The 23,489-nt window shown below is 52.2% G+C and overlaps 3 long non-coding RNA genes across 3 annotated transcripts; 2 read left to right on the plus strand and 1 right to left on the minus strand.

Moving 5' to 3' along the window:
* The first annotated feature begins 8,510 nt into the window (after positions 1 to 8,510).
* LOC145540767 (uncharacterized) lies at positions 8,511 to 18,258 on the plus strand. The gene is made up of 2 exons (XR_014078543.1): positions 8,511 to 8,723; positions 18,054 to 18,258. It is a non-coding gene; the product is annotated as an uncharacterized LOC145540767 (long non-coding RNA).
* Positions 14,418 to 22,271, minus strand: LOC145540769 (uncharacterized). Its single transcript, XR_014078545.1, has 4 exons — positions 21,898 to 22,271; positions 18,104 to 18,190; positions 17,054 to 17,159; positions 14,418 to 16,936 (listed from the first exon to the last, which is right to left on the minus strand). It is a non-coding gene; the product is annotated as an uncharacterized LOC145540769 (long non-coding RNA).
* LOC145540768 (uncharacterized) lies at positions 18,660 to 21,503 on the plus strand. The gene is made up of 2 exons (XR_014078544.1): positions 18,660 to 18,797; positions 20,884 to 21,503. It is a non-coding gene; the product is annotated as an uncharacterized LOC145540768 (long non-coding RNA).
* Positions 22,272 to 23,489: the final 1,218 nt, after the last annotated feature.

Here is a 23,489-nt window from a genome sequence, read left to right on the forward strand (position 1 = left end):
GGGGTGGAGGGACCTATCCTGTCTTTAGGGAGAGAGGACACTATCCCCTCCAAGTTTCTGGGTTGCATGCCCAGCTCACTGAGCCTTCAGGCATGTGATTGGGGATATCAGGTTAGAGATACCCAGGTGGCAGGGTGGTGCAGTGAGTGATGGGTTAGGATGGAGACAGTCTTGCTGTGCCTTTATCATGAGACCTGTGATGGGCCTAGCCCGAGGGAATACCGCCAACCTGCACTGTGTCTACACGGATCCTGAAAACGAAAACGAACAAACAGAACACTTTGTTCCTTGAAGACCCCTCTGGCTTCCCTAGTGACTCAGTGGTAGAGAATCCGCCTGCTGAGGCAGGAGACCTGGGTTTGACCCCTGGAAGGGGAAGATCCCCTGGAGAAGGACACGGCAATCCAATTCAGTATTCCTGCTGGAGAATTCCATGGACATAGAAGCCTGGCGGGCTACGGTCCAAGGGATCGCAAGAGTCAGACACAATTGAAGCGACTCAACAATTGGTCCACTGTGTCCCCAGCCATGCAGGGACTCCGGAAGGAAGGGCAGGCAGGTGGGCAGCACAGAAAGAGGGGGCTGGGAGAGAGGGGGGACCCCCTTTGTGCTTCTGTCTTCTGCCTTCAGCTCCCCGTTGTAAAGACACCACATTTTCACGTACCCGGTAGCCAGAGGGGGACTGGAGATGCTAATTTCATTTCATTAGATTCCAGCAGCCTTCGATTACAGCAGGCAGGAGGGAGGAAGCTGAGCTGATGCGTTTTAAAAAGCCGCAGTTTTGCGCTGTTTTTAATTTAATGCTGCCGGTAAAAGATGCTGCCTAATGATTCTCACGAATTATTTCGGTTGATTTATACACCCCTCCGACTTTAAATAAGGAGGGAGGAAGGAGAGCGGGCCCCCCCCCTCCCACGGAGCTGCAAACAGGCAGCTGGAAGACGAGGCGGCTGAGAGGCAGGCACCGGGGTGTTTCCTTTGAATTATGCTTCCTGGGCACCGGGCATCTCCGGCTTCCCACCTCCCCCACCCCCAGTCTCTGCATATTTATAAACTGAGTGCAAACTTGGGACACCTTTCCCCTCCCTGAGCCATGTCCCTGGCCCAAAGAACTATTGCAGTTCTTGTATATTTGGAGCCAGATCTGGGGCGAGGCAGTTTATCTGTACAAACTCTGAGGCTCACATCTATGCTGAGGACTGGATTGACTCTCCCTGTGCCCCTGAGAGGCTCTGTGAGGCTGGGGACTGGCACAAGCTCCCGCAGCTGGGAGGAGGTAGAGTCCGCATACAAGTGTTCAAGCAGGACCTATCTTATTGGACTCGGCATCACAGCTGCAAGAAATGGATGAGCAAATAAACTTGCCTCATCGGATTCCAGACTCAATGTCCCTCCTCTTTACCTCCATGGTCCAGGAGGCTCCAAAGGCACTGAGGCTGGCTGAAATGGCCAGGACCAAAGACAGAACGTGAAATTCTCCCTTCCAGACCCCAATGTCCGAGGGGTGTCTGATTAGCAGCAAAACCGAGGGTCCTGCCTCTGCAACTTGCCCCAGGTCCCCCAGGCAGGGATTCACCTGCCAAGAAAACGGAGTTTGGTGATCTGACGAGGACCCGAAAGAAGCTTCCATTTATCTTGACTCGCTGCTCCTCTCCATCAGGGGAAATGTTTCCTGTCTACTAGTACCCCATTTCTCCTTCATCCCTTCAAAATAAAATTAGAGGCAGCCAGTGAGAGCATTTAGCTCCTTCCAAATTTCCGCTGCTCATCTGTCATATCAGGGCCAGAGCTCCTGGCCGCAGCCTGGGAGTGAGGGTCTCTGTGCTGGGAGCAGCGGCGGGTGGGCAGGGACTGGGAGCGAGCCCAGCTCAGAGTGCGGGGGAGCTGGTCTCTCCATCACCAGGAGGTCAGGGCAGCTGCACTACAGATTCAGCTCAGCTGGGCGGCTTTGAACCCGGCTGGGCCACGGCAATCAGAAAAACAGACCGAATTATGAGCAGAGAGATAGAGACCCCGGGAAGCCTCATGACTTTCCCATCAAAGGAGGAACAATCAGTGTATATGCAAAATACCGCAGATTTCCACGGCAGGTGAGTCTTCTGGGCTCCTGGAGCTGGATAGAGCGTGGGCTTCGGAGGCAGAGGTCCTGGGTTCAAATCCCAGCTCGGCCACTTAGTAGCTGTGTGGCCTCAGGCAAGTTATCGAACTTCCTTCCAACTCTGTTGGCTTGATGTAAAGTGGACCTGGCGCTCCCCAGCTGATTGGGAGAGCGTAATGGAGAGGCCAGAAGCGTCCATCTGAGGACAAGACGTGAAAGGAAAGTGAGAGCCCCTTGTTCAAAAAGAATGAAGAATTTCAAGGTGATGACAGTGGAATGTTCCACCACGGGTGGAACGTTCTCAGCCCATGGAGACTGTGCAGAGCATCTGTCCTTGAAGATGGAACAGATGTTTTGCCCAGATGGGAACAAGGTTACGGAGACCACAAGGGCAGGGACAGTCCTGGAGCCGCAACAGGTGTGTGCAGCCTGTCACCCTGCTGGGGGAGAGGACCTGTGGACAGGGGTGGAGTCTTGGAGAGAGGACCCCCCTGTGACCAGAAGGGGCGGGGAGACTCCCCTCCACTCTCTCTCCCCCTCGCAGCCCCGGCCTTCCGCAACACCTGTCCAGCGGCCTGAGTCAAGTGAGCCGATGCGATCCATGTAGATGTCTCCCAGGCTCAGAGCAGATGGAGAAAGATGGAGAGTGGATCCAGAGACTGAGTATCTTTCAGCATCTTTGAGCATCACTGAGCATCTTTCAGGGGCTTCCCAGGTGGCTCAGTGGTAAAGAATCTGCCTACCGATGTAGGAGACACAGGTTCAATTCCTGAGTTAGGAAGATCCCCTGGAGAAGGAAATGGCAACCCGCTACAGTATCCTCGCCTAGAAAATCTCGTGGACAGAGGAGCCTGGTGGGCTACAATCCACAGGGTAGCAGAGTCAGACACGACCTAGCAGCTGAGCACAGCACACAGGCACAGCATTGTGGGGCAGTTGGATGTTAGGAGCCACACAGCGCAGAGGAGGCCTTTGGAAGAGTTATTCCACTTCCACGCCCCTATCCTGGGGCTCATTCTAGATGCTCTTACTTCCTCTCTCGACTGTAGGTTCCCTGTGGAATCTCCCCGCCTGGCACACAGCAGGCACTCAGAATTACCAGTTGTTGAATAAATCTGGTTGCAAGCAGGAGTCACTCATTTACAGCAAATCCCGGTGCTGCCTCTGAAATCTGCCTTCAGTGGGGAGACAGGGCTGAAATGGGAGGGAGATATCAAGCAGGCCAGTCCCTAAGAGGCCCTGGGCTCCCCAGGCCCGGCCAGGCAGAGGCTGCAGCCCTCAGGACACAGTGAGCAGACACAAGGAGGTGAGAGGGACTGGGGTCAAAGCAGGGGAAATAAAGGCTCAGAGCTGAAGAGGCTCTGGGTGGAAATCAGGGGACCTGGGCTCCAGGACCCAGGAACCAGCCAGCACTCGGAGGCCGTTGCTGTCTTGCCCCATCTGGCCAGCCTCAGGGAAAGCCTCCCTAAAGGGAGCAGATGCTCTCAGCTCTATTCAAGCCTGCGTTCACACCCGCCAACCCGTTAGCAAAGTGTCAGCCTGCCTGGGAAAAGCATCCTTGTGAGCAGAAAGCTTTCTGCGCCTCCCAGAGGAACCAGCTGCAGGCTGAGTGCCCGGCCGGGATGGCCAGTGTCACCCAGGACCCTGTCCCCTTCCAAAAATGAAAGAGACCTTGCCGAGGTCAAAGCTGCGGAGCCCCCATCAGAGGCTACCCACCGGGTGTGGCTCAGCAGTGCTCCAAAACTGGACCGACTTGTTGTTTAGTTGCTAAGCTGTGTCCGACTCTTTCACAACCCCAGGGTCCTCGGTTCATGGGATTCTCCAGGCAAGAATACTGGAGTGGGTTGCCATGCCCTCCTCCAGGGGATCTTCCCAACCCAGGGATCAAACCCGAGTCTCCTGCATCAGCAGGTGGATTCTTTACCACTGAGCCACCTGGGAAGCCCTGGAGCAGCTTTGGAAGGCCCCTGTCTCCTCTGCTCTTCATGGTCATGAAGTCAATTCATGAACTCCTCTAAGTCAAGTTCATGCTCTAGAGTCTCAGCTCCCGAGGGTCACCTCTGTGCACTGTGGAGGCCTGCCTCAGGCCGTTTCCTGGGCTGGGGAACACTTTGCCTCCACCTCCCCAAATTCTGCTTCTTGAGAGCTGGTCTGTTCCCCCGAGCAGCAGGCCCCAAGAGGGTTTGCAAAATACCAGGGACCCGAACCGGGGAATGAAGAAGTGATCCAGGGAAGGGAAGGCGCCACAAAGGCCTGTTACTAACCAGCTACCGAAGAAGGCAACTGGGCTCCATCTCCCAGGACAACTCTAACAAATAATATAAAATGCAGAATTTGGAATGACCCACCCCAGGCCCCCCGTAAGGCATGAGCTTATTCACCCTGATTGTTGCAATGGCCTCCTAACCAGGCTCCCCAAATCCATGTTTGAACCTCTACCGTTACGGTGATCCTGTTAAAATGTGTGACTCCTCTGCCCAAAACCGCCCATAAAGGACTTCCCTGGTGGTCTATTGGTCAAGACTCCACGCTCCCAAAGCAGGGGGCTCTGCGTTCAACCCCTGGTCAGGGAACTAGATGCCACGTGCTGCAACTAAGAGTTTGCATGCAGCAACTAAAGATCCAAAGAGCTGCAACTAAGACCCGATGCAGCCAAATAAATACATAAATATTAAAAAATAAAAAACCACCCGTAAGAGAATTTGCTCTATGACTCAGGGAACTCAAACTGGGGCTTTGTGACCACCTAGAAGAGTGGGATGGGGTGGGAGGTGGGAGGGAGGCTCACAGGGAGTGGACATATGTATACCTGTGACTGATTCACACCAACACAATATTGTAAAGCAAGTACCTTTCAGTTAAAAATAAATATATCAATAAAATCGGTTAATTAAAATTAATTGACTGATTAAAATTATTCAATTATTAATTAATTAATTAAAACCACCCATGAGGGTTAGCGTCCTATACCATCCAGCCCATTACCACCTGGACCTCATATCCTGCTACTCACTCCTCTGCCCACCCTGGATATTCCTTCCCCCTCCCCAGAGCCTTTGCACTTCCTCTGCCTAGAAAGCTCTTTTCCCCAGGCTGGCTCCCCCCATGTCCTTCAAGGCTTTAAAAAATGCCACCTGCTCAGCGAGGCCTTCCCCTGCTACCCCGACATATAAAACCATACCCCTAGCCCGATTTCAAAGCCTTCCCTGTTTTTCTCCACCACCAGGCCGTACAGTTGGTGTTATTTCTCTTGCTTGTCTGTCCCCCTCATTGGAACATAAGCTCCACGAGGGTGAGAATTCTTGTTCATTTTCTTCCGTGCTCTATCCGTAGCATCTGGAATTGTGGCTGACCCATGACAGGTGCTGGAAAACGCTTGTTGAATGGCTAGATGCAGGAAATAGGAAAGACAGTGTTTCCGTTATCTGTTGCTTTGTAAGGAGCCACCCTAAACGCAGAGGCCTGAAACAACAGCAATCATTCATCCAGCAGTTGGGGCGGGGCTTGGGAAGACAGCTCATTTCTGCTCCATGTGGCTCAAAGACGGGGCTGACTCAGCAGCAAGGGGCTGGAATTGTCTGAAATCGCACATTTAGAGTATTAGCTACTGTCTGCATCATAGGCTGCAACCTAGACTATGGACCAGAACATCTCATCAGCCACTCCATGCGGCTGTTCCCACCCTTACAACACAGCGGCTGGAGTCTGAGAGGGACGGTCCCAAGAGGCAGGAAGCTGGAGCTGCCCATTTCATTTTTTTTTATCGTTTTTGAGGAAGGAGCAACAGAGGATGAGATTGTTAGAGGGCATCACCGACTCAATGGACATGAGTTTGAGCAAACTCAGGAGGTGGTGAAGGACAGGGAAGCCTGGCGTGCTGTATTCCCTATGGTCACAAAGGGTGGGACACAACTTAGCGACTGAACAACACCACCATAGTCGATTTACAATGTTTGTGTTAGTTTCAGGTGTACATAGGAGATTCAGTTATACATACACATATATCCGCTACTTTTCAGATTCTTTTCCCATATAGATTATTACAGTAGAGTTCCCTGTACTCTACAGTAGGTCTTTGATGATCGTTTATTTTATATATAGTCGTGTGGATCTGCTAATCCTAAACTCCTGATTTATCCCTCCTCCCCTTCCCCCTTTGGTAACTATGTTTGTTTTTGAAGTCTGTGAGCCTGCTTCTGTTTTGTAAATAAGTTCATTTGTATGATTTGTTTTAGATTCCCCATATAAGTGATATCATAGGATATTTGTCTTTGTCTGACTTACTTCACGTAATGTGATAACCTCTAAGTCCACCCATGTGACTGTAAACAGCATTATTTCATTCTTTTTTATGGCTGAGTGGTCAGCCATTGAATATAGGTAATACATTTGTCCATTTCTCTATTGAAGGACATTTAGGCTGCTTCCCTGTCTTGGCTACTGTGAACAGTGCTGCAATGAACACTGGGGTGCATATGTCTTTTCAAATTATGGTTTTCTCCAGATAAATGTCCAGGAGTGGGATTGCTGGCTCATATGGTAGTTCTGTTTTCAGTTTTTCAAGGAACCTCCATACTGTTTTCCATGGTGGCTGTACCAATTTACATTTTCCACCAACAATGTAGAAGCAGTTATTGTTTGTAAATGCTTATCATTTTGACAATGGCTCTTCTGACCAGGGTGAGGTGATACCTCATCGTAGTTTTCACTTGGAGCTGTCTATTTCTCAAGACCTGTGTCCAGAAACTGGTGGAGCATCATTCTACCATATTCTATGCGTCAAGTAGACACAGAGCCCAGATACAAGGTGGGGGGACATGCACCCCACCTTCTGATGGGAGAAGCAGCGAAGATCTCAGGGCCATGTTTTAAGAAAGAAAAAGAAGGGGAACTTGTGACCTGGTAAACTCATGCCAGCCTCAGTGTAGGACCTTCCCATTCATCCGTGTGTAGGAAGAACTCGCCACCATGTTGCACTGCAGGAAAGGGACTCACATCTGCTACGTGTCTACCCCAGAACACCAGGCCTCTGCAGAGAAGAGAGAGAAAGATGTTCCTGGGTAGAGAGGAAGCCTAAATCTTGAGGCTGGGAAAGAATATAGGAAATACACTCCCTCTGCAAAGACTTCCCCAGACTGTCAGACTCTTGGTCGCCTACCTCTGTCCTGAGTTCCTGATTCCTCCAGAGCAGGTTCGCAGTTCTGCAGAAGATCCAGGCTGCCCTGGAGGGAGGTCTCTGCTGGTGACTTGGGAGCCCATTACAGGCAGGGCACGTGAACCGAGCTACTTTTGAATTCTCTGTAGATTCTGGCCAAGGACTGGACGCCTGCCAGGGGCCGCATAAGCGTGGTGATCGATGGATGCACCGGCCTCGATGATCTAGCTTTCCCATTCTCAGATTTGAGGAATCCAAAAGCATTATTTCCCCAGAGAAGGGGATTCAGTCTCAGGCCAGGGCGTTTTTGAATCTTTTCCAAGAGGGCTTAGTTACACATGGACCAAAATGACTTGCTTTTAAATCAGTGCTGTGTCTCCAGGCCGAAGTAAGGGTTGGACCGGTGTTTCCCAACGGGGCAGTATTAACACTGTGGGTCATGCTGCTAGCTGGTTTGGGGACCGTCCTGTACATTGTAGGATGCAGGGCAGCCCCCCGGCTCCTACTGTCTAGATACCTGCAGCAAACTCTTCCCCACCCCGGCTTACTTGCCAAGTCGCTTCAGTCGTGTCTGACTCTTTGTGACCCCATGGACTGTAGCCCACTAGGCTCCTCTGTCCATGGGATTCTCCAGGCAAGAATACTGGGGTGGGTTGCCATGCCCTCCTCCAGGGGATCTTCCTGTCCCTGGGATCGAACCCGAGTCTCTTGCATCTTCTGCGTTGGCAGGCAGGTTCTTTACCACTAGAGCCACCTGGGAGGGACCCCTCCCCCAGCTATGACATCCTTAATGTCTCCAGACAGTGCCAACCTTCCACTTGGGAACAACATTGCCCCCAGGTGAGACTCACTGGATTCAAGTGATGCTAAAGCAGGCTATTTGCAGTGTTTTCTCGGCTCCGAATCTGTTTGATGTTTTCTCCTCCAGTTCAGTTACAGCTGTGAGTGCTTTTCATCTTCTGGACACCGTGAACATGCATTTGCCTTTCACTCTGGTTATTGGAAAACTTAAAACCAAACCCACTTCAGCGTATATTCCCCCAGGATGGGCCTCTGTACGCTTACTTCTGTACCATTCTGCATCCTTTCTTTTTCCATCCAAAATTTAATTTACACCGGTCTTTTTATATTTTATCCCTGGAGAGGGAAATGGCTAGCCACTCCACTTTTCTTACCTAGAGAATCCCACGGACAGAGAAGCCTGGCAGCTTACATTCCATAGGGTCGCAAAGAGTCATACAGGACTGAGCAACTAACACTTTTATATTTTATGCATTTTTTTTTTTTTTGGTCTGCTTTAAATCTTTCCTAGAGGAAAGGAGGATTCAGAGAGCGAAATAAATAACTGCTGTCCAGGTAAATATCCATAGGGATGATGTCATAGAGAAAACAGATATTTACCTGGAGGGAAATAGGACAACTCACCACAAAGGAAGGGTCCAAGCCAGTCACAGGGCAAGACAGTGTGGAGTGGGGGTCACCCAGATGATCTTGGAGGGACAAGTTGGCAGAGGCTAGGGTGGGCAAAATCTCTCCCTTGGAAAAGGGTCTGGGAGCCAGACAGAGGAGTTGGTATGTGAAAAGAATGAGAGGGACTCCTCTGGTGGTCCAGCAGCTAAGACTCCATGCTTCCAAAGCAGGGGGCCTGGGTTCGATCCCTGGTCAAGGAACGGGACCCCTCCTGCCACAACTGAAAGATCTTACATGCGGCAACTAAGACCCGGCTCAGCCAAGTAAATTTTTTTAAAAAGGGGGCGGGGGGAAAAGAATGAATGAATGAGAGATTTTGGAGCAGAGCTATGATTCCAGGAAGAGAGGAAGCAAAGTCTCAGGGCAGAGGGAGGGGTCAGAGGGGTGGGGATGACTGAGAGGCCAGTCAGGAGGCTGATCCGGACCCAGGAGGGCTCTGGTGAGGACCTGGGTGCTGAGGACACTGGGCATGGAGAGGTGGATAAAGAGAAGACTGGAAGAAAGTCACCACCAGCCTGGTGACCGCTGTCTGCAGAGGACCCCCACAGGGGAAGGGTCCTCCTCCAGCCCAAAGGGTAAAGAGCCAGCCCCCCAGCCGGCAGGCAGAGCAGCAGCACAGAGGACACCGGTGTGAATTCTAGACTCTGTCCCTGTGTGCTCTGCGCTCTGCTCTGTATCCCCGTCTGAACAAGCGGATCAATAGCAGCCATCAGGACCGGTGCACAAGACAGAGGACAAGGTTAGCTGTCCGCACGGAACACCCTGAAAACCCAGCAGGGCGGGGCTACCTGGGTGACTTATTGTTTATTAATAATATGAGTACGTAAATCTTACAAGGGCCATATTGATCCCAACATGCAAACCATCCATCATAAAGGTGAAGAATGGAGTGATGTAAATATCAAGCAAGTCTGCAGCCTCTGAGACTTATCAATACAAGTGAGCTGAGGCTGGGATGGGCCCTGAGGTGGTTTCACTAATGAGAGCAACTCTCAGAGCCCACCCAGTGCATGGCGGTGGGGGGGGGGGGAGATGAGGGCGTCCCCAAGAGGGAAGGGAGGTGTATCAGTACATGCACAGGGACCCTGGAATGAAATCCTCCCCTTTCCTCCTTCTCTGCGGGCAGGAAGAGCAGTCATCAGAGCTTCTGAAACCTCTCGCTGGGGTCTGTGTGTGTGTGTGTGTGTGTGTGTGTGTGTGTGTGTGTGTTGTGCTTAGTTGCTCAGTCGTGTCCTACTCTTTGCAGCCCAAGGACTGTAGCCCGCCAGGCTCCTCTGTCCATTGGATTCTCCAGGCAAGAATACTGGAGTGGGTTGCTATGCCCTCCTCCAGGGGATCTTCCCGACCCAAGAGTCGAACCCAGGTTTCCTGCATTGCAGGCAGATTCTTTACCATCTGAGCCACCAGGGAAGAGCAAGAATATTGGAGTGAGTAGCCTATCCCTTCTCCAGCAGATCTTCCCGACCCAGGAATTGAACCGAGGTCCCTTGCATTGCAGGTGGATTCTTTACCAGCTGAGCTATCAGGGAAGCCCCACTCGAGGTCTACCAGCCTGGAAAAGCGCCCACCCAAGTGTGAGGTGGTCCCCATCTCCACTTATCCCAAAGCAACAAGAGTTCAGAGGGTAAGCACGTGGGCCTGGAATCAGGCCGACCTGGAGTCCAATCCCACCCCTGCTGTTGACTAGCTTTGCAAACTGCCTAAGTGTACCTACTCTAAGCCCTAGTTGCATGCATGCATGCATACTCAGTCATGTCTGACTCTTGAGACCCTGTGGACTGTAGCCCACCAGGCTCCTTTGTCCCTGGGACGCTCCAGGCAAGAATACTGGAGTGGGTTGCCACTTCCCACTCCAGGGGAACCCAAGACTCCTGTGTCTCCTGCATTAGCAGGTGGATTCTTTACCATTGAGCTACCTGGAAAGCCCAAGCCTCAGTTTACTCACCTGTAAAATGGGAATATTGACATCAATGTGCAAGGCTGTTGTGGGGACTAAAAAGGACAATGTCTACAAAGTAGACCTCTCTGTGGTTGTCGTCTCCATGGCAGAGCCACCAGGAGCTCCCAGGCCTATCAGACCCCTCCCAGCACAAGGGACATGAAAGTGAAAGTCACTCAGTTGTGTCCAACTCTTTGCAACCCCATGGATTATACAGTCCATGGAATTCTCCAGGCAAGAATAATGGAGTGGGTTGCCATTCCATCCTCCAGGGGATCTTCCCAACCCAGGGATCGAACCCAGGTCTCCTGCATTGCAGGTGGATTCTTTACCTGAATATCTCCAATCCCAGGCATCCCATCACCCCAGAAGGCTCCCCAGTGACGTGGGCAGGAGTGTGTCCAGTGTTGAGGAGGGTCCATCCTCCTGGTTGGTTCTGTTTGAATGCCCACTCGTGTCAAGGACACACAGGACAGGGGGCTGGGGAAGTGGACGATGCAGATGTGGTGTCTGCCTCTGGGGATGTCAAGCTAGAGATGGGGAGATGGATGAGCACCTGATGAGTGCCTAAGAGGGGCTCAGCACCCTAGGAGCCTAAAGGAGAGTGAGGTCGTGGGGGAGGGGGAGCCATGAGGGGCTCCCTGGAGATGAGCTGAGAATGGGAGCCAAGAAGGAAGGGAGGATATGAGCTCGCCAGCCTGGGGCCCACACAGAGCCGGAGTGGGCACAGAGGCACCCATTCCCTGGTGACCTCATGAAAGGCCAGGCCCATGGCTGTGAGGAAGCTCATCCCACCAGCCAGTGCCCACCATGGGGGCAGCCAGAAGTGACCCCACAGGAAAGGCCCAGCCTAAACCCCGAGTCCACATCTGTCCATGAAGCACTTGCTGAGGTGTGAGGGTCCCTGAAGGCAGGGGGTGAGGGCGGGCCCTGAGCCTGCTCAGCTCAGAATTGGTCCCCAGATCCAGCCCCTCGGGGGACACTCAAGGGACAGAAAGGGTTCAGCTCTCAGGGCTGGGATTAGGGTGCAGGCCAGTGAGATGAAGGTCAGACTCTGTCTTTATTTAAATTTTGGTATTTTGTTCATCATGATATTTTTTTCATTCACTTAGCTCTTTTCAAAAAAAAAAATGCACTGAAATATTGTTTATCTTGATTACAGAGTCTGGGGCACACCTTTAAATTTTCTGATGCTTTACCCACCTCACCTTAATCCCTGTCCTGCTAGTGATTGCATTTTCACAGAATATCTGCCCTCCTCACAACCTTGCATCCATCTCATTTCCAGCCAGTCCAGCACAGCACAGCTGTCTTCCTAGTTTTCCGTCTTTGATTTCATTTTCTAGAGCCTGATTCTATCTCTCCTCCCCACTCCTAGCCCCTGGGGTCTCCCCAGAACCCACGTGGCTCATAAACAGCTTTTGTGTCTGGTGGGGTAAGAACTGAGGGGTGGACACATCCCCCAGTCTGGGCATCACCACAAGAGAATGCCCACCATCAGCCCCAGGCTATGTGCTTCCACAGCATTATCTGACTTCTTATCAGCTCCTGAGAGCTCAGTATTGTCTGTCCCATTCGACAAGTGGGGAGTCTGAGGCCCAGAGAGGTTATGAGATGTACCCTAGGCCACAGAGCTGGCCAGTCAGTGATGGGTCTGGGATGTGACCACAGCTCCAGGACCCAAGCAAAGTGCCCTTTTCACCTGAACCCAACTTTTCTCAAGGGCTTCCCTGGTGGCTCAGACGGTAAAGAATCTGCCTGCAATCCAGGAGACCAGGGTTCAATCCCTCGGTCAAGAAGATCCCCTGGAGAAGGGAATTGTTGCCCACTCCAGTATTCTTGCATGGAGAATTCCACTGACAGGAGCCTGGCAGGCTGTGGTCCATGGGATTGCAAAGAGTCGGACACGACTTAGTGGCTAACGCTTTCAACATTTCCCAAAGTGTCATACTCGGAACCCACTTGCCATGGGCCATGAATCCATGAGACTTGAAAGAATGGTATTCCAGGTCCTCAAAGTTTACCCTGCTGGGGTGCAAGGAGACAGGTACAGCAGCATGTTCAGGGTTCGGGGAAGTCCTGTAGTCAGAATGACAAGTGCCTAAGAGGGGCTCAGCACCCTCTTTAGCTCAGCATCTTTGTTCAGCTCAGAGTTTTCCAAACTTACTGGCCAAAAAAACTTTTTTTTAATTTTTTTCATGGAGCATCTCCCTGGGCCAGCGTTCCACCTTCCACCCTTCAGGAAACGCTGTTTGACTTTGAGCTGGAGAGTTTCCAAGCCAGGTCCGAACAAGTCCTGCCAGGATGGATGCCTGAGCCTTCATCTCCATCCTCCACTCCCACTTCCAACTTTGCCTGTCTGCTGGCAGAGGAAGAAGAGGAGAAGCCAAGAGTGAGCTTTCCTGTTTCCTGCTGAATGTTCTGTGTTGTCTGAAAGAATCACACTGGGTGTGAACTTTGGTGAGAAGGGAGAAAGGGAAGGAAGGAAGGTTTCTAGCTCCTCCTGCCCACTGTCCTCACCGAAAGCAAACTGCAAACCCGGGGAAGAAGGGGAGATCCTGAAGACATGCACACGCCCTCTTCCCTCTTCCCCACTCACTCTTCCCCTCCCCCATCCGAGAGCCCCAACCCTCAGCACCCCCGGGAGGTAACACAAAGCCACCTCCCACCTTCAGTCCAAGGCCTTAGGAACTTTCCAATCCAGCCATCACTTTTCTCAACTCTCGTGTTTCGCCGGAGAGAGAAGGGGCGGGGCAGGGTCCTGTGAGCCCCGCCCCCCTCCCAGGCCCGGGTACCATTTAGCATTCAGCATCTTCCTGGTAATGGGCCCTCTTCATGCCGGTTTGATTTTATTATTATGCCAACACACTTGCTTAATTCTCCGTTGTCTTTCTTCTGCACTGTTGATTTACACTGTTAGTGTTTTAATTATACAATTCAGCACTCCTTAAAACATGAAAAACTGCTCAACTTTTCAAGCAATTAAAAGGCAGCAGAGTACATCAGCAGATCCGAGACGAGATAAGTAAATCAAGCAATTAAAAAACTCATCTGGTGAAAATGTAGCAACCCACCGGAAATGAGTGAGGCTTCCTGGGCCCTTGAGACAAGAACTTCAAAGAGAGGCGTCCCCGTGGTCTCACCTCCCTTCTCTGGGCTCCTGATGCCCTCTTGCTCACTCCTGGATCTCCTCTCCATCTCCTTGTGTTACACAAGCTGCTTCTGGGGCTTCAGCCCATCCAAGGAGCCCCGCACTGAGCAGCGTGGAGTGAAAGGAACCCAGGAATAAGGCTATGATCCAAAGAGAGGCGGTCGGCCTGGCTGCTGAGCAGCTCGTAAACCTGGCTGTGTCAGCCTGAGTTTTCCCATCTGCATTCCTGAATTGGTGTTTCATTTTTGTTTTGGCTTTGGCCAAATGTACGCGGGGTAAAATCTACCACCCTGACCATTTTTAAGCATGCGGTTTAGCAGCATTAAGCATACTCATATTGTCCTGCAGCCACCACCGTCACCCATCTCCAGAACTCTTAACTTGCAAAACTAAAACTCTATACCTGCGAAACAGTAACTCCCCTTTCCCTGCTTCCTGCATCACTGGTTTTTAAACTGGCCTCTGAGGACACCCAGCAGTTCATTAAGACTCCTCCAGGCTGCCTGGGAAGGAGCAGGTAGAGGGAAGGATGAGCAACCAGGAGGCTCTAGGGTGACGTATTTCAGCGACTGGGTTGGGTTTCATTTGAGTGGAAGACTGCAGATTTTTTTAAATTTATTTTTATTTATTATTTATTTTGGGGGGCATGCCCCATGACATGCGGGATCTTCATTCCCCAACCAGAGATCAAACCCACGCCCCCTGCAGCAGAAGCTCAGACTCTTTCTTAACCACTGGACCGCCAGGGAAGTCCGTACAGATTATTTTTTGAAGTCTCAAAACAACTGCACCAGGTGACCTTTTTTCAAATTCTTGTGTATGTATGTATGTATTTTGGGCTGTGCTCGGTCTTCGTTGCTGTGAGGGCTTTCTCTAGTTTCGGAGAGTGGAGACTACTGTCCAGTTGCAGAGTTTGGGCTTCTCATTGAAGTGGCTTCTCTTGCTGTGGAGCACAGTCTTCAGGGTGCATGGGCTTCAGTAGTTGTGGCAAATGGGCTCAACAGTGGTGGTTCCCGGGCTCTAGGGCACAGGCTCGGTAGCCATGGCGCAGGGGCTTATTTGCTCTGCAGCATGTGGGATCTTCCTGGACCAGGGATCAAACCTGTGTCTCCTGCATTGGCAGGCAGATTCTTTACCACTGAGCCACCAGGGCAGCCCTGGGCAAGATGATCTTAAAGCCTTCTTGGTTTGGAAGGAACCAGCCTAAGGGGTGTGAGTTTCTCTAAAGGAAAGCTCTGTCCACCAGCAAAAAGGATAAGAGACCCACTTCTCTGGTCCAGAGCAGGGCAGAATGAGCTCCCTGGAACGGACGTGGATATGCCAAGAATCCGGCCACCCCCACGGCCTCAACCTTTTTCCTTCACCATGCACACTTGGCATCAGAAGTCCAGGCTCCATGACACCCATGGAACCCGCGACTTTCTGCTGCGCTCTGAAAGTGAGGGTGGGGTGACATGGGAGGGTGGACAGGAGGTACACAGTCCACCCATCCATCACTCTGAGACCCAGGAGGTCGGAGGTGGCGCCTGCTTGCCTGTTCACCGGCCAGGATGTCTGCCGCAAGGATATTGACCCGAGCGAGGAGGGTGGAGAAGGTGATGGGTGCCCCGGAGCCGGCGCTGAAGGAGATGGAGAGGCCAGGAAGGCGGCCTCCATCAGCAGCATCTGTTCAAGGCAGGACCTCCCTGGGTGGACATGGCTCCCCCATCCTTCATCTGCCAGCTGACAGGATTATAAATGCCGAGTGGCAGTGCCCGGCATCTCAACCGTGTTGGTCTAGGCAGGAAGAGGCAAGGCCAGCGATCTGAGCATTTGGCTCTGTGACCAGGGCTCCGGTCTCCTACAGGAAAGCAGGCCCGTCCCAGAGATGCGCCTGGATGCAGCTCTCCCCCAGATCCTCCTGTTAGAGGGGCATGTATGGCACACCCTGGCCTTCCCTCCTTCGAGGAAACAGAGGGCTTCGCCGCCAGTTCCTTTTCAACCTGAGCCGCTTCCCCTGAACAACGCCCACGGGAGTCAGGGCTCTGAAAACAGTGCCCTTTCGGCAGCAGCTCTCTCTCAGTGATGTGTCTCCTCTCTGGGTCTCGTCCAGGACAGCTGGGTCCCCTGCCGCTGAATCGGGCTTTGCTGTCTACAGCTGGCTACAGGCACGGGACACCGGCATACACAAAGGGGTGGGGGGGATCAGGTGCACACAGGTCCAGCTTTTAGGATCACCTCCAGCCCCCCAGCTTTAGTGACACAGTGGCAAAGAATCCACCTGCCAATGCAGGAGATGCAGGAGACTCGGATTTGATCCTTGGGTCGGGAAGGTCCCCTGGAAATTGAAACAGCAACCCACTCCAGTATTCTTGCCTGGGAAATTCCATGGACAGAAGAGCCTGGCGGGCTACAGTCTATGCAGTCACAAAGTGTCGGACACAACTGAGTGACTGGGCACACACCAGCCCCTCTGGCTCCAGCCCTGTCCAGGCATGGAGCCAGAACACCCTGGGTCGCCTTGCTCCGGGTCAAAGCCCACTCCTGTTCCGGACAGCATCTCCCCTCACCAGCTCTCAAGCCCCCACCTCTTCCTTGGGTCCCGTCCACAAAATGTCCCCGACCCGGACCCATGCTCTCCCCAAGGTTATTCCCCCTGAGCAAGTCCTGTTCCAAACAGTTTCTACTGGTTGCTCTTTGTAATTCCAGAACCTCCATTAATCATTCTTAAGCTCTTTGAATGCAGTATTTTCTCTAAGAACCAAAATTCCTTCCCCACTCGGCACCCTCCTGCCACCTCCAATTACCCACTCTCATCAGTCATTAACATAAAGCATTAGCATATCTATAACTTCCCTATACCTTGATTAATCTGTCTTGGAGTTTTCTCCCAATCGCCCCTAATTGGCTGTGGAGTGACTGGGATGGGGGAGGGATGGCAAGGTGGGGGGTGGGGGGGGTACACCTCACCCAGTCTCAGGCTTAAAAGGTTAGAGCAGAAACAGAGTCCTGACGTGATTAAACCCAACTCTTTATACAGATGAGGAAGCTGGAGCCGGAAGAGATGGAGTCCGTCTCCTCCTACAACCACCCCAGGCAGCATCTCCTCGAATGTGTTTCCTCACTCTAGTTTCCAGAAATGCTCTGCAAAAAGTAAAAGCAATAAGGCAGTCGGTGGAGGTCAGCGAGAGGTCAGAGGGTGCGTAGAGCCCAGGGGACCTTCAGTCAAATCAATTTTGAAAGGCCAAAATATCACGTCACCTTCTTGGATATTCGGGCTTCCCAGGTCTCTCAGCGGTCAAGAATCTGTCTGCCAACACAGGGAACACAGGAGATGCAGGCTCGATCCCTGGGTCTGGAAGATCCCCTGGAGGAGGAAATGGCAACCCACTCCAGTATCCTTGCCTGGGAAATCCCCTGGACAGAGGAGCCTGGTGGGCTGCTTGACTTCTGGGATCTTAGTTTCCAGACCAGGAATAGAATCTGTGCCCCCTGCAGTGGAAGCGCGGGATCTTAACCAGTGGACCACAGTTTCAGGTTTGCAGAAAAATTGATTGAGAAGTACAGAGCGTTTCCAGATACCCGTTCTATCCACCCCCACAGCCTCCCTTATTATTTCTATTTTGTATTAGTGTTGTACATTTGTTTCAAGTAGTGAACCGATATCGATATGTTATTATCGACTGACACCCATGGTTTACACTAGGGTTCACTCTTTGCGGAGAATGCATGATGACATGCATCTCTCATGACTGAATCGCACAGAATAGTTTCACTGCCCTAAAAATCCTCTATGCTACACCTATTCATCCTTCTCTCTCTCTCCCAGACCCCCGGCAATCCGTGATCCTTTTACTGTCTCCACTGTTTTGCCTTTTCCAGAATGTCCCATAGTTGAAATCATACAGCAGTGACACTGTTTGGATCCCTGTGGCCCTGGCACTTCAGATGTGCCGCCAACATGTGCCAGATACGCAAACAGATGGATGAAAGGACTATGTGATGCCCACATTCCATGGGGCTTTGAGTCAAGGAGGAGGGAGCCTTTTCCTCCTTTGGGATGAGAAGCCTTCACTTCATTCCCTTTTTTGCCCTCCCCTCTCCCAGCCTGACTTGGGTTCCCTATTCTCTTTAAATTATACAGGAATTTCCTCCCATGAAAGCTAATTTAGACACCATAACAGAGACTATATTTAATGTAAATGGAAGAAATAGAAGCAGAAGGATTTATGGTAATAATAACCTGCTTGTAATAACACAGAGTGGGTCACCTGCTTTAGAAACAGTGGATTAAAGAGAAAGGAAATTTACCTCCCCAAAGAACGTAGTGTCACCAGAAATCTGCCATCGCGCCAAGGCTTGGATGATCTTATTAAATCCCATAGATCTTGAGCTTTCCTGTGGGAAGAGGGCTGCTGCGTTCTCTGGCTTGTAAGAATGGCCTCAGCGAGACCTGAACCGGAAATGAGGCAGGAGGGTAGAGGGCAGCCCTCCAAAGGTCGGTGCCTGTTGGGCTGAGGGCCCCTGTCTGTACAGAGTACTCCAGGGGCCACATGCTGCTGGGGAGTCCTGAGGGAGGGAGGGGGACTCTTGGCGAAAGGAGTAGAGCGGGAAGCAGGAAGCTGTCCGCTTGTGATGGGTAGCTCTCACGCCACTGATCTGACCCTTGTGTGGCATGGGTACCAGGGGAAGCCACCAGCAACCTTTCAGAAGGCTGGGAGGCAACAAAAGCAACAGTCAGCAGTGACAGGAGGCTCTGATGAACTGGGGAGCTTTGCACGTTTAGAGAGTTGTTACCTGTTGTTTAGTTGCTATGTCATGTCTGACCCTTTGTGACCTCATGAACTGTAGCCCGCCAGGCTCCTCTGTCCATGCAATTTTCCAGGCAAGAATACTAGAGTGGGTTGCCATTTCCTTCTCCAGGGGATCTGCTCAACCCAGGGATCCAACCCGCAGCATCTGCATTGCAGAAGGATTCTTTCCCACTGGGCCACCTGGGGAACCCGTATGTAGAGAGTGAGTGAGTGAGTGAGTGAAAGTCACTCAGTCGAGAGACTTGGGTTCAAATCCCAGCCCCACTCCTCACAACCCACATGATATCGAGCAAATTGTAAAACTTGACTTCCAGCATGGAGACGCACTGAGTTGATTCTCAGTCTGAGTTTATTCCCTTTAGGTGATTGGCCCCAGGATCCAAGTTGCCTGAGCTGAGAGGAGGAAAGCCTCCTAGCTGTTGGCCAGATTCAGAGCCTGCATGTTCTCCCCATGACGGGAGGGCCAGTAAACCCCCTCCTTGCCTTTTCCAGAGAGGCTGCCCCCAGCCCCTGCCTCCGTGCCACCTTGGGGAAGCGGGGAGGACGCAGAGCCCTGTTTGCAGTAGCTTGAGCTCTGCGGCGGCTGTCCCATCCTCAACCCCGCTCCCTCCTCCTTCCTTCTCCACCTCCCCACCTCCTTTCTGTGTTAATGGTTTGTTAGGAAATGGGTAATCTGGAGAGGATCATTAATGCAGTGAACAGAGATATTGCAAAAAGGATTCCGGCAGCTTCTCTAGCGCACTGCGGCTTTTTTTAATGTGTTTGCTTGAAATCGCCCCATTATGAAAATGTCTTCATGGAGGGAGACAGGAGGAAGGGGCACCATGCCTGGGGATGGAGGCAAAGCCAGGTGTGCTGAGGGAGCGGGGTGTCTTCTAAGAGTCCCCATGAGTCCCCAACAGCCCAGCCTGGGACCCCTTAAATGACCGTGTCTGCTTGGAGGTCTCGAGCCGAGGTGGATGCTGTGACATCCCGGACAGGAGACTAGTCATCTCGCTGCCGGAGATGAATCGGGACCTGAGTTCCTTCCCCAGGGCCTGGGCTTGGACTGTAAGGTATCGTTAGCCAGGAGAAAAGCAGAAAAAGGACAGGCCAGCCCCAGAACTTCACAGCAAGCCATGACTCATCTCTACCAAATCTTGGCTCATTTCTCATCTTCCAGTGGGTCCTCCCCTGGCGACCTTATTTAATCTGCAAGCTACTTACCCCCCATCCCACCCAACCATCCCATCCCTCTTAGTTTCCACGCTTTCTTTTTCTTAATAACACTTACAGCCTTCTGACATAGCACATGACTCACTAAGTTATTATGATCCTCAGTAAGTTCAGGTCCCCACTAGACTGTAACCCCACCAGGGCAGTGACAGCTGTCTGTTTTGTTCATTGATGTACCCCAATGACTAGAGTGGTTTCAGATAGGAGACGCTCAATACATGCTTCTTGAATGAAAGCACAAATTTTGGCCTCAAAGGAAAGAGTTGGGCTTTGTCCCACCCCCGAGGGTGACTGTGGGCACCCCCTCCCCGAACTCAGAAGCCCTCTCGGGATCTCTGCGGTTCTGGGGTGACCCTGCAGACAACCCCGTCCCGACACCATCGTTCCACTGACTGAGACCCAGGTCCTCCTCCTGAGGTTTTCTCATCACCCCTGATATCTTTGCACTTCTTAATTAACATTAGCCTTGGAAGATCTCCTTTTCATTAGGGCCTCCTAATGAAGCCATTGTTCTCAGCACTGCACACTCCCACCCCCACCCCATCTCCCTCTCACGCCGCCCGCCCTACGCTGTGGGAATTGACTTCTATCTGGGCTCCCGGGCTGTGATGGGGTTCTCACTGGAGCCGGAGAAAATGATACAGAGCTCCAACAATGCAGTCACGTGGACAGGACTTCACGCATCCCCACGCTTGTCCAAGCCAGAGCCCTGCCCTCCTCCAAAGCCTTGCCTTGTCCAGCTTCAGGTTCCCAGGGCGCGGATCACCCTCTGTCACCACCGAGCCCAGGTCCAGAGGCCCAGGTCACTACCACATGCTCTCTGCCTCCTCCCAACCCAGAGTAGAAAGGGCAGGTAAGGTCACCCTGCAGGCCTCTCATCTCCCACTTGCCCCGTTGCCCTCTGGGAGTATCCCAGCCAGGACTGAGACCTGACCTGGGACCTCAAAACCTTATTTTCATGTTCCTCTTGGGGGGCTCCTCTGAAACATGGGCGTCTTAGCTTGGAGCCTTCCCAAAGCAGAGCCGGAGAGAAGACATGTATGTGGGGGTTTTATTTCATAGGTGACCCCGAGGGAGCAGGAATGAAGGAAGGGGAAGCGGAGCCAGGGAACAGAAGAAAGCCCACAGAAGGGCAGCTCTGGAGAAGGCCACTGCGGAACCTGTTGCCATGAAAAGGAAAAAAAGAGCAATGAGGTTTTTTTTCTTTCCCTTTCCAGAGAACAAAGAAGATAAAGAGAACAGTGAGCAGGCCTGAACATTTCTAGTTTTTTTAACTTTAACTGCCCCTGACTCTGCATAGCTGAAACTAAGTTTGCTTTTCTGCCCCTAACTCTGCAAGAGCTGCACTTTGCATCTATTTTCCTTTGACTCTATGCTAAACACATCCCCTCGCTGGTGTTTACCCTTACAACACCCTTCCCCTTATCAGAAAGCAGGCCGGAGCCTCGGAACTGCCAGACTCTATTACTGGGTTACTGACACTGGCCTGTGACTGTCTTTGAAACAACCCAGAGGAAGATGCCAAGAGCCTAACACCTTTGCTCCTCATGACTGACTCCTGACTGTGGGCCCTCATCTTATGTAAGCCCCTAGACTCCTCGTGGAGGAGGGGCTCAGTTCTTGAGTCGTGAGCCTACTTCCCACCGGCTGAGAATTAAAGCCACCTTTCCATTTCTTCCAAACTCTGTCTCCGTAGTTTTTATTTGGCTTCTGTGTTCGATCCCTGAGTCGGGAAGATCCCCTGGAAGAGGAAATGGCAACCCACTCCAGTATTCATGCCTGGAAAAGTCCACCGGCAGAGGAGCCTGGCAGGGGGAAGCGGCTACGGTCCCTGGGGTTGCAAGAGTCGAACACGACTGAGCATGCACTGGCTGGCTGGGCAGAGAAAGCCAAGATGTTTGGCCAGCAACAAACCTGGGGGCCCCTTTCCTCCAGAACCTTCTGAGAATTGTGGAGAACTGCTTCCTGGGATGGCACCCTGGCAGGATGGGGAGCCCAAGCCTGACCACTGCCCCAGTATCCCCCCTGCAGTTGGCAGCCGGAACCTGGCACCTGCAGAGCTCTGGTGGTACCCACCATGGTGGAGAGGAGCAGCCATGGACAAGCGAGGATGCTTCATGCCCTTGCTTGGGGCACCACTGCGTGAAACACAGCGGAAGCCTGCAGGGAACTGTCTCAGGCCGGCCCGGATCAAAGGTGGGAGAGCCGATGTGGGTCAGGAACCAGACTGGCTGCTCAGTAGATAAATCTTCCTGCCAACCTTTGAGGAATGACTCATCACTTATGCCCAGGTGGGGAGTTTGTCTTCTCTGTCCAAGCCTAAGGAAAGAAAGAGAGGGTGGTACGAGTCTGAGGCTTTTTATATCATTTCCCCAGCTTACCAGTCCAGTGGCCAGTGGGCCTGCATAGGGACAGAGCAGGAGAGCTATCGGGAGACCACGGTCAGCTTCAGAGTGGGCTGGAGCAGACAGCTCAGCGGCAAGGGTGGCGGGGAGGAGACAGCCAGTGCCGAAGTCTCCCCTTGCCTCTGCCTGTCTTCCTGACCCTAAAAACCCGTACAGCCTGTCTGTCCCCAGCCTGGAATTAGGCTGGGCTCCAGAAGTGCTTTGAAAAAGTCTACTGTTTGTACTAGGGAGCTAGCGGGAAGCTGTGGTACAGCACAGGGAGCTCAGCTCGGTGCTCTGTGATGACCTGGAGGAGTGGGATGGCGGGGAGAGGAGGGAGGCTCAAGAGGGAAGGGATACGTGTGTACATAGGGCTGGTTCACGTTGTTGTACAGCAGAAACTAACACAGCATTCTAAAGCAATTATACTCCAATTTTTTTAAAAAAATAAGAATAAATTTTTACAAGTCTGCTGTTTGGAGCTGGAGCGCTGGGGGTGCATCTTCTTATTGAAGCGATACTAGTCCCAGCTCAGCCCACAAGGAAGCTCAGGGAGGGTGTCAAGGGGTGGCACCATGATAGGGTCAATGCAACAGCGTTCCTGCAGAAAGTACAGTGAGGACAGGAAGCCCCCGTCCTCCCGCTCCATCACCCCCTGGGCCGTGGAACCAGGTGATTCCTAGAGCCAGAGCAAGCGCTTTAGCAGACAGGGAGCACGGGGAGGGACAAGGGCGAGGGCAACATTGTAGCCGTGGGGACTTCCCTGGTGGTCTAGTGGTTGAGACTCTGCTTTTCAATGCAGGAGACAGGGGTTCGATCCCTGGTTGGGGAACTAAGATCCCACATGCCACAGGGTAACTAAGCCCGTGTGCCACAACCAAAGAAAGCCCGTGCACCACAGCAAAGACCTAACACAGCCAAAAGGAAAAAAAACACTGTGGCTGTGGGCTGGGTTGATGGGGGAAGCCCTGCCCCAAGGATCGGAGGTCACCACAGAATGAGATGGCTCTAGTGGTAAAGAACCCGCCTGCCAATGCAGGAGACACAAAAGACTCGAGTTTGATCCCTGGGTCAGGAAGATCCCCTGGAGGAGGGCATGGCAACCCACTCCAGTGTTCTTGCCCGGATAATCCCATGGACAGAGGAGCCTGAAGGGCTACAGTCCACAGGGTCACAAAGAGTCGGACCCGACTGAAGCGACTTAGCACAGAGTCAGTAGCTCCTTGTGGCTAATGCTGATTCCTGAGCCTTCTGGATTCTCCATCTTGTTTGCTCAGCTCTCGG

The sequence above is a fragment of the Giraffa tippelskirchi genome, chromosome 3 (genome assembly GCF_054371585.1).
Source record: "Giraffa tippelskirchi isolate mGirTip1 chromosome 3, T2T-mGirTip1v1.2.pri, whole genome shotgun sequence".
NCBI lineage: Eukaryota > Metazoa > Chordata > Mammalia > Artiodactyla > Giraffidae > Giraffa > Giraffa tippelskirchi.